Source organism: Trifolium pratense, linkage group LG2 (assembly GCF_020283565.1).
Source record: "Trifolium pratense cultivar HEN17-A07 linkage group LG2, ARS_RC_1.1, whole genome shotgun sequence".
In the NCBI taxonomy this organism is placed as follows: Eukaryota; Viridiplantae; Streptophyta; class Magnoliopsida; order Fabales; family Fabaceae; genus Trifolium; species Trifolium pratense.
Genome location: NC_060060.1, coordinates 42,204,546 through 42,216,663, shown reverse-complemented (window position 1 = coordinate 42,216,663; position 12,118 = coordinate 42,204,546). Strand labels below are relative to the sequence as shown.

The following is a 12,118-nucleotide window of genomic DNA, read 5'->3' as shown; positions in this document are numbered from 1 at the left end:
TGGATTTTTTACAAAATTCACATATTTTGTTATGAATATATCAATTAGTGGATGTCCATCCATTAACCTTTCATATACTTGTAACTCCCACTAGTGAGTGTATTGTAATATTGTCATTCATTTTCATTTACTTATTTGTGTTTATAGATCCTATTGCAATGTAATGATACACTTGTGAACTAATACAATATACTCTTTTGTTCTCTCTTTATTGGATGTGGATTGCATGCGGTCGGTAAATGATGCATTCATGCAGTCAGCTTGTTTTGTACTTTTTTGTACCCTTGATCATATCTGATGGCTGTTATTCACCTGCTGCCACTTTTTGACTGCAGGGAATCTAAATCCCTCTTTATTCCTTTCTCTCTATTTTTCTATACTTTACGATATCCTGCAATACATTTAATTTGACACTCTCTCTGATTCTTATATAAGAGACACTTTATTTTTTAGATTAATTACAAATCTAATGTATCTATTAAATAATATGGACTAAATACATTAAATTCTCAATGAATTTAAAAAGTAAAATTTCTCTTATATTAAGGACATGAGGGAGTAATATGTTATTGTCTTACCCTAATTTTGTCCTACCCTCTTTTGAAATTATTTTTCATGCTATTTTCTATTGTTGATATTATTACTATTAAAAAATCAAAAAAGAGAACTAAAGGAAAGGAGAAAAAAAAAACAAAGTCTGTACGCATAACAACAACTTGCAGCAAGCATTTCTTTCACTCCCCTCCGGACATGGATACAGTTCAATCACCGTGATGCAGTCAGTGCATTACAGTTGTCTGATTGAAATCAAACGGTTCAGATTTAAATGCAGTTTAAATATAACAATTCTGATCATTTAATATAAGTCGTCCGATCTGGATCCAACGATTTTAAATTTACTGACTGCACATGCAGTCAAGGGTGTTGACTGCACTCAATCCAGGTCCCTCGCCTCCACTACAAACCAATTTTTCTAACTTTTTTCTCAAATAATATCAAACATTTCTAAACAACCAAAGTAGTGGTCTCCTCTTCCCTTTTTTGTTGACATCAAACCCTAATCTCTGCCTATAAATGCAACCAAATCAGAACCAGAGAAGGGGGACGATGGAGAGGAGAAAAATAGCCAAAAAAACTCATCCTTTTTATCACTTTTTCAAAAATTCGAAATCCATTAAAACCACCTCCAACATTTAATTTTCTTCAACCAAATCACTCCAAACACTTCCTAAAGCTTAAAACCATCAAAAGAATCAAATAAAAGCACCCAGAAACGCATATCCAAAGCTCAAAATAGCTAAAGAAAAGAGTAGGTGTTAACCCACCAAAGCAAAGCTCGAAACTAGTATGTTTCTAAACGTTTTTTGCTTATAAATACTTACCGAAGCTTTTCAAATCCTTGATTTTACTTAATCTGTTCAAATCTAGATTTTAAAATTTTTTGGGTTTTAAAGTTTCAAACTTTTTTTAAGATACAAACATCTTTTGAAAAATATAAGTTTATATTCATAATCTACGCAAGATTTCGAGCAAAAAGGTATATAATATTTTATTTTTTGATGAAGTTTTGATGTTGATGTTGTTGCCGACCGAAGCTCTTGATTTTGCCCGACTCGTCATTGGCTCCCTCCCAAGTTTAAGTCATGTCCGTCAGATTTCATTTAAATAATCCAAGGGCTGTTACATGATGTTTAAATCCTAGCCGCCTGATTCAATCAAAAGGCTTAGATTCGTGACGTCTATTGTGCGCCTCTGTTCTCATGCCACACTAAATCCTCTCTGTGTATTTTGTTTGTTTGGACGAATTTGAGTCTGGGCTGGGCTTTGGTGTTGCAGATTACTATTGATTCACCCCCAGACCTAGTTTACACCCTCAGTGGCGTTTTTTATTTTCTTATTCAAATAAGAGCTTATTCACATAAGTGCTTATTTAAATAAGTGATTATCCATTGGAAATAATTATTTGAGTTATTGATTAATTGGTTAATTAATTAAATACTTGATTAAGTGAGTAACCATCTAAGTTGATTTGATTAAAAACGCTTAAATTACTACGTACTTAAATGGTTAAACACTTGAATAAGTGATGATTGATTAAGTAATTAATTAATTACTACCTCTCAAGCTTATTTTAATAAACTCATGTTTAATGTTTGGATTGCTTATTTGATTTAATGCTTTCATCTTAAGATCATTTCTCAAAAGCACTTCTCTACTTTAAAAACCCCGCAACTTAACTTCTTTTTATTCAAATAATTATGATTAAGCAAAATCGACAAGTTTGACATAAGCTTCAGTTGGCGCGTATATGTATATATTGTCTATATTCTGTTTGCTTGGCTTGTTTCTGCTTTGTCTTGCCTAAATTATTTCAAAATCAATAACTTGGAATGAAAAAGGGGGAACTGACGTATAACTTTCTCTCTCCGAGTGATTCCGAGGTCCTGACGTATGACTCGTACTTTGGATCACTCTCATTCCCAAACACTAAAAAACATCATCCTCTTAATCTTTTCTTTTGATTTCTTTAAATCAAATTAAAACAACTTAATAATATACAATGAAAAGGGGGAACTGACATATGACTTTCTATCTCCGGGTGATTTCGAGGTCTTGACGTATGACTCGTACTTTGGATCATCCTCATTCTCGAAAATTTCACAAAAACTCCTAAAATCCACTCAACACACTCAAACCTTTTCACAAAACGGATGACGTTTTCGTCCATTATCCGTAATACAAACAATGCTTAAGCCATCATTATGCGAGCATACAAGCAACGTTTAAATACGAGAATGCGACTTAGACGTCACGCGTCTAAAAGCAACCAACCCACAAACATTTTTTACCCTGAACTATGAAACCCTGATTTTCCCATTGCATCTGAGAATACGTAGGAGCGAGATTCAACATCTTGTCGGACACAATAATAAAAAACAACTTTTTCCCCCATATTCGTAATCATATTAATAACAATAATAAAACAAACTTTTTCCATCGATGAAGCAAAAACAAGTAATCAAGCAAACATTAAAAACACATTAAAGCAAACAAACAATCTCTCTCTAAAAGGTTTCCGTTGAGTACAACGGATGTAAGGGGTGCTAATACATTCCCCTCGCATAACCAACTCCCGAATCCTTTTTCTCTCCCCTCAAGATTTTCTCGATATTTTCTTTTCTTTAATTTAGGATAAATAAAATTCAGTGACAACTCTGTTATTTTTCGAGTGTTTACACTCGAGATATTTTTTCGACGTAAAAATATGGAGTTTGCTTTATCTTTATGCGCTAAAAGAACATGTGATAATTGAATCACGTTTCTATTGAGGAAATATTAAAGGTATGCAGTACTTTTTTATCATATTATTTAATATGCTTCAGGAATTCTACGCTTTATTTAATACTGATGCACGTCGGTTCTATATTACTTAATCATTGAATCTTTCTTATAATATTTAGTTAACTATTACAGTATTTTTTATTAGCAAAGTGGCTGCTACATGCTTTTGATTATCTTCATGATCGATACTGTGAATAGAATTTTTTTTGGTCACAACCGATTCATATGGTTATACTTGTATTTCCATTTATGTGATGATGGTTGCTTTAACAAGTAAGTTTTATTTTAATTTTATGTAATATTTCGATGTTTAATTTTATCGTATCAGAACTTAATATTATATGATTTAGAATTGTAATTTCATTGTATCATACTTTAGCCAAATTAAATTTACACATACCGCAAAAATTGAATTGAATTGATGTTAGAACTGACCCTCCGAACCAAAATTCAATTGGTGGTGGAAAAAAAAATTGAATTGAGGTTTTAGGTTGTAATTATTTATTCCTTAAGCATGCTCCAAAGTTGTGATATATTATTATGTTGATTAAAATATCATAATTGGATTTAAAGCTAAATTTGATTGTTTATTTTATTATCATAGTTGTGGTATTTTTTTCTTTAAAGTTATGATATTTATCTTACATGTCGTATCATAACTCAATATTATATGATTAAGAACTCTAATATGATTGTCTATCTAATTTATACTAAAATCTTTATTTTTATAAGAACGTATATCTCTATACATTTATTAATATGAGAGATTTTTTTATTAATTTACGTAGGATACTGCTATATTAATCGTAATCTCATTATTAAGTAAATATATTGCTTAAAATTGATGAAGTATGATAGACATCACAAAATAATTTAAATGCAACTTTACATGTTGTTTATTGAAAAAATTTATACAGAACGAAATAATAACCTAATTGGTTTACACATATTTATTAAAAAAAATTGTATTCTTACATTAATTAATATGATAAATATTACAAACATTGACAGAACAAAAACTATGTGAATTTAATAATAGAATTTTAAACCAAATTAATTTAAATCAAATTACTGAAATATTTAAAACAAAATAGATAAATATTATTAAAAATAAAAATCCCATGCTTACATACTACTCCCTAAACTGATTTAAAGAGTAGTTTATTTTGATAAAAGATGATTTAAAGCCTCTAAACTGTACTATAAATAATAGACATACAATAAACCCTAACAAAACAAACCATCAAAAGATGGGCCAAGCCCAAATAGAGGTTCCAATCATTAACCCTAGAAAATACGTCAGGTAAAAACCTAAAAGCCTGAACCGCCGCCGTTCTGCCCTGAACCGCCGCCGTTCTGCCCTGAACTGCCGCCAGCCAGTCTTCTACAGTCATTGTCGAGATCTGTTCGTTATCTCCCTCTTTTGGACGAAAACAACTTGTTTTCTTCATCTCCTCAACTATCTCTAACTTTCTATACTAACAAAAGTAACAGATCTGGTGGTACATTTCACGGAGAATTTCTAGTTTCATCAAGCGTTAACCACGTAAGGATCTAATTTTCCCTCATTTTCTTTTATGTTGAATTTTATGCTATCTTACTATTGTTAATATTCGATTTTATACCTATGATGCAGCTCTGTTAGATCTTTCTCTGCTAGATTCTCTGATTTGAAACTTAATACTGTAAGTCATATTTCTGAGGAAGTAGTTAATATTCTTTGATTTGGAATTATTATTATTATTAATTGTTTTGACGGCTTGGAATTATTTCATGTATTTGTTTGGTAAACTCACTTATAAAAAGGAGAATAAGGGCACACGTTATGGAAACAAAAATAGAAAGTATTAAATGTTGAAGCATTAAATTTTAAGCATTAAATTTTTGTATCATTAAATGTTAAATTTCTATATTAAGATACTTTGACATGAGCCCTATATGCACATGTTAACAACGCCCTTATAAAAATGTATTTCATGTAATTTTGTTAGTTTCGATAACATTTATTTTCCTATGACAATAATAGGAGTAGACCAATTTAATTCTTTATTTAATTTATTATTAAAAAAATGACATGTGGTAGGTGGGATAAATTTATTTATGAGAAATGTTATACAAACACAATAATTTGATAAATATACAACACATATTCACTTTTTATGGAACCACACATTACATTTCCACCTATGTTGTATATTTGTCATATTGTGTTTATATAACACACTTCTCTTTAATAAAAACTTCGCTTTTTGTTTATCGAATTTATTTTGTCTTAAAAAAAATTCGGTTTTTGTTTTCTGAATTAGAAAAAATTTCAATTTCTACTAACCAATTTTTTTTCAAGGTAAAAAAGAGTCACGGGCTTAAAGAGAAATTATCCCGAAAATAATTGAGCGCATTTAAACTTAACGTTTGGGCTTAGTAAGGAGTAGATATTGGGGGCCCATTTAAATGCATTGTAAAAAAACAGTGGGTTGTAATATACAATATGTACAACATGTTCGGTAGCAATTTAATTGGTCAAACCGATTTAACCATGGCCTAGATGCCATACCAGTTCGATTTTTTATCCAGTTTTTAAAACATTGATTGCAGGAAAATAATGTAATAAATAGTATATTAAGAAAAATAACATTTATTATTTATTGATATTATAAAATAACTTATAATTTCAAACAAATTTTTTCTCCAAATCAACTTATAATTTAAAATGGATGGAGTATGTTATATTTGTACAACTTTTTTTTTCTTTTCATAATAAAATAAAAGTTTATTTGTATGCTAAAATGAAAACAATTCAAGACGATTATACTGCTAAATGTACATATTAAACTTTCTTTTATCCAACAATATAACATTAACAAATATAATGTTTTAACTCTTATTTTTAGGCACTTCTTGTGCCTCTACAAAGCATTAAGAAGGAAGGCTGAAGTCTTGGTGGGAAGTAAGGTGAAATGGCATCAAAAAAGGACAATTTTTATCACTCAGGTCCGTCACATTTAGTTGGCTTGAACTGGTAAGAAATAACACCATCTTTAACTATGTTGAATGACACTTGTTAATTTCAACAAAATCAAGAGTTAATTTTATATTCTAGATTATGCTAAAAATGTTAAGTAGAAGTATAGACAAAATAAATTAAACATGTGTTTTGAAGTATGTGTTTTTATATTTTTCTTCAAATAGATTTCATGGAAAGATGTACAAATGAATTTTATTGCTTATTGTTTATTAATAAAAGTGGAAAGAAGGAAAATAAAATGCAATTTGCATTTAATTTTATGAAAATAAGTAAATTTTATTTTTCAATATAATAATGCGATATATATAGTTTTGGTCCATTTAAATGTAATAAATTTGGTTTTTAGTCTCTAATTTTTTTAATTCCTCTAAATTTTCTGATTTCATTTTTAGTGTATGTCTTTACAAAAACCTGTACTCAGCCAGAAATGATATGGCCAAGATAATCCACAAACTCACAGCCAAACTTACATTTCTTCTGATTGGCCACAAAACAATTTTGTAGCAACATACTCAAAACTTGGTCTAGATGGGTGTAATGATCAGACATAGTTTTACTGTAAACCAATATGTCATCAAAAAATACCAGAACAAACTTCCTTAAGAAAGGCCTGAACAGATCATTCATAGTAGCTTGAAACGTTGCAGGTGCATTCATCAACCCAAAAGGCATTACTAAATATTCATAGTGTCCATTGTGTGTTCTAAAAGCTGTCTTGTGAATATCCTCTTCAAGTACCCTAATCTGGTGATACCCAGACTTAAGGTCAATTTTTGAAAAAACTGTAGCTCCAAATAACTCGTCAAGTAATTCATCCACAATAGGAATAGGGTACTTATCTGGGACTGTAGCTTTGTTTAGCGCCCTATAATCCACACACATCCGCCAGCTATTATCTTTCTTTTTTACCAATATCACAGGACTAGAAAAAGCACTCATGCTTTGTCTAATTACTCCAGCTTCTAATAACTCCTTGATTTGTCTTTCAATCTCCTCCTTTTGATGATGGGGGTACCTGTAAGGCCTTACATTGACAGCACCATGGTCAGGGAACAACTTAATTTGATGTGCTTGAGATCTCATAGGAGGCAATTGAATGTTGTCCTGGAAAATTGCTGCAAACTTGTTTAACAGTGGTTGTAGCCCTGTGTTCACTCCCACCTCCACATTTTGCTCTTGCTGTGTAGATTTCAACCACCATTCTTCTGCATCACGCCTATTTGCAAGAAAAGAATTCAAGTAACATTGTTTCTCTTGATTCCTTCCTTGACCTTGTAGGATAACTGATTTCCCTTGATGCCAAAATTGCATTGTTAATGACTTCCAATCCATCAACACCTTCCCCAAAGTACATAACCAGGACACTCCTAACACCACATCCAAACCACCCAGTTCCAGAACCAATGCATCTACCCTGACTTCCAGACCTCCCATCAATAAGGACAAATTTTCACATATCCCCTTGCTGACTACTTTGTGACCATCACCTAATTTAATCTTTTTTTCAGTGACCTGTTTGACCTTCAAACCTAGTGCAGTTGCTAAGTTTGGTGAAATGAAATTGTGACTAGCACCACTGTCAATTAACACAACCACATCAATGTTTTCAAGCTTTCCTCCAATCTTCATAGTTCTGTACTCCCCCATATTTCCCAAAACTCCAATAAACTTACACTCTGCCTCAGACTCCTCTTCCTCCACTTCTTCTTCTACCTCCAACGCTACAATTTCACCATCATCATTCAACGTTTCTCCTTCCCCTAGAATCAGCACACGCATAGATCTCTCAGGGCATTTATGAAGTGTAGGATGCCATTTTCCTCCACATTTAAAACACAAACCCTTGATTCTTCGTTCGTCCATCTCCTCGCTGCGCACCCCTCTCCACCGATCGCCAACACCACCGCGACGGTCACCATCATTTTTCCGTCCAGTTGAACTCATAGATGTGTTCGCGTTTGAATTTGAGTTGGAATTCGATTGTGAACCTGTTTTCTTTGACGAATTATTCCAACCTGAATAACTGGACCGGGTCACCTCTTTTTGGGTCGGGTTAAATCTGTTGTGAGATTTGGATCCAAGCCCAACTCCTTCACTACGGCCCAACGATTTTTTTCCCCATATTCTATCTCCGTCATCGTCTTCATCTTTGAGTTCTTCTTCCACGTCTTTGGCCATACGCATCAATTGCATACGATTCGACGGGTTTAGGGTTCTCACTCTACGACGAATTGACGTCTTTGGCCATACGCATCAATTGCATACGATTCGACGGGTTTAGGGTTCTCCCTACCTGCGAGGACAGCAATTCAAAGGCCTCGACAAACTCTTCTACACTTCCAGTTTGACGAAGCGTAGATAATTCTTCAAAAGGGTTTTCCAGCCTCCTTCCACCATAGCGCGCAATAAGCGCTTTCTTCAACTTTTCCCAAGACAAATTGTCCTCCGTTTCCATTAGTAAGTTGAACCAATGGATGGTAGGACCTTCCATACTCAAACGAGAGAGCTTCACTCTCATGTCATCAGCTGTTTGTTGTACGTCGAAGTAAATCTCAGCACGAGTAATCCACGCGACGGGATCGTCTCCTTCAAACAAGGGAAGTTTCACTTTCTTTCCGGCGAGACGAGATTCATTCATGTTCGAAGCCTCAACGGATTCTTCTCTCACCCCTTCATCGCTTCTCTGAATGATAGGTTCTTCCGTCGGGTCAGGTATGTTCACTGAACTGGATCTCTGTTGGACGAGCAGAGCCATCTGCTTCACCAACGTTTCCAATGTTCCCTTCATCTCTTCTACTGAAATTTCAAGCGCTGCTACTCGATCACCCATTTTAGGTTTCCGTGGCATTAATTGATAACGGCGATGGTTTTTTGATCCGGTAGGTCGGACCAATTGATAGACTTATGAATGTAAAATGTAGACAAATAATGAAACAGTGAAATAATAATGATGGAAGAGAAGTTATATTGATTGTAATACGAATGAAATCTGGGTACAATATGGTGGATAAGCTGTAAAAGGAAATAACAAACTATCAATCGTGAAATTGACAGCCCTCAAAGCACGGACGTGCTCCCTAAATCATCACAATGATGACCCACTGACTCATAACAGAAAACAAGTCTAATTCTCTTCTATTCTTCTTATTCCTTATATAGCGCTATTGACATGTATTCCACAAGCACATGCCACCTCACACACCTGAACTTGCACAAGCTTTTACTTAATTACCCTTTTCTTTGTCCTTATTCCAACGTTTTCTCTTATAAACCATCTACTTCTTAGGCCCAACTTTATTATCAAGGCTCATATCTCTATCAGAAACAAATCAAAAGAGAACCGAGAAGTTTTTCTTGGCAAAAATCCGGACATTCTAGTAACTCAGTTATGTTTTTTGGTTATTAATTAGGATTTCTGTAACACAAAATAAGATTTCAATTTAAATTCTATGCAGGGATGATGCATATCATCGAAAGTCAGTTGCTGCAAGTTTAGTAAGTGGTGCTTACGTTCTAGAAAGAGACCGTCAAACAAACCGAAAAGGTCCCGATTCTCTAGCATCTCCTTGGTGGACATTCTTCGATTTTCAGCTGCTTCATACAATAGTTGATGACGTTGATAAATCCATTTTTGGCGCTATTTATGAGTTCAAGCCTCCAACATCAATAGGCAACAACACCTTACACAGAAGCCCGCGTTATGTAATTGCCTTTCGAGGGACTACAATTAAACGAAAGTCATTTCGTCGTGATATGAAGTTGGATCTAAAAATTCTGAAAAATGGTCTTCATCAAGATTCACGCTCGAAGAAAGCTACCGAAGCTGTAAGAAAGATGGTACAGGATAGTGTTGGTGGTAATGGTTCCAACATATGGTTGGCTGGTCACTCGCTAGGATCAAGCATAGCTTTGCATGCCGGCAAAACAATGGCTAAAAGTGGCATATTCATTGAATCTTTTCTATTCAACCCACCATTTCCATCTGCTACTCTTTATATGATGTTTAAGAGTGAGAAAACAAAACAAAAGGTTCGAATCGGTGCTAGCGTCGTAAAAGCTGTACTCAGCAGTTTTATGAATTCGGGAAGTTCATCCTATGATTCATTCTGTGCTTTGTCAGTTTGGATTCCAAACTTATTTGTGAATCCATCTGACCGCATATGTTCGGAGTATGTTGGATACTTCAAACATAGAATACAAATGGAGGAGATTGGTGCTGGTAGAATTGAAAGGGTAGCAACACAAAACTCATTTGGTTCTCTAATGAAAAATGCTTTTGGAAAGGATGCAGAACCTCTGCATCTCATCCCTTCAGCTATTTTGACAGTGAATATGACTACTCAACAGAATGGCCATGGTTTGGACCAGTGGTGGACACCAAAATTAGACTTGAAATCGGAGACCCACATTTTCAAATACGAGTAACTCTTCTTCTACTTATTATATACTCAATTGCTGCATGTATTATTGATTTAGCTATGTTGTTTGTTTATGATTTTCATACATATAATATATAGTGGTGTGGTGTGGTGTGGTGTGGTGTTAACAGCATATAAGCAAACGGTGATGATAAACTTTGTATCAGATTAAGGGGCAGTTTTATATCGTAGAATAAGTGGTTTTGATTACAAATCTTGTATTATTTTTGGATTGTATGTTTTGGTATATTTTGTCCCTTCCATATATTTAATATTTATTTGCTTTATAAAAAAAAATATGCAAACAAAGTAATCGTGTTTTTTATTTTTTTATAGTAAAACAAAGTAATCGTGTGTTTCTTGCTCATACCATGCTTTGTTATCGGAACCAAATCTTATATTGGGTTGACAGGTAACTATATTTTTATTTTTTTAGTGGTTATAAATATCTCAAATTTAATTTTTAATTTCTATAGAAAATTTCAACTAGTTTCGATTTTTCGAATATTTTTTGTCTCTATTTTTAAATCAACCCATGTGTATTATTTGAAATTTGGATTTTTTTTTTCTCATGGAGTTATGTTTAATTCATTATAGAAATCTCTCTTGTAAAATGTTTAATTTTTTTTAAAGAGATTACTACTCAATAAGAAAAAAAGATTACTACTCAATAAGAAAAAATTACTACTCAATCTGTACCTATTTATAATAGTCTTTCGACTGAAAATGCATATAGAGATTGTTCTAGTTGTTTTCGGATTTTTAAAAAATCAGTTAAAAATAATTTTTCAACCACCAAAGAGATTAATGGGTTGAGTCGCGGACTAGATCTGTCCAAAATTGTGCAAGCAGACTATCAACCACGAAATCCCAAGGATAAAATTGCTCAGTTACAACTATATATTGATTTGCTACTGCATGCTAGAAATCGGTCAAAGAATACACCTCTCGAATTTATACTACGATACCACTCGTATTGATGCCACAATATCAATATATGATACTACCCTATTGACACTACAATATCAATATCAATCAATATATGATACTACCCTATTGACACTACAATATCAATATCAATCAATATAATGGCACTGAGGCCACTCACTCTAATATGGTACTAATACCGATCTTAAATCAAAAGGATTATGGTATAAAGATACAAATAATGCTAAATCATTCATCCATGATCACCAAATTAATTTATTTGTAGCCTCGGATATACATATTAGTAAGAAGACGCCATCAGTATCGATCATTGTTAAAAGAACATTGTTAAAAGAACAATGACAATCTTAATATCAAATTATCCAAAATGGACAACCTAGTTCAA

At 33.1% G+C, this 12,118-nt stretch overlaps 2 pseudogenes; one reads left to right on the top strand and one right to left on the bottom strand.

Annotated features, from left to right (window-relative positions):
* Positions 1 to 6,784: 6,784 nt before the first annotated feature.
* On the bottom strand, positions 6,785 to 9,964 carry LOC123904726 (annotated as a pseudogene).
* On the top strand, positions 9,850 to 11,073 carry LOC123908080 (annotated as a pseudogene).
* Positions 11,074 to 12,118: the final 1,045 nt, after the last annotated feature.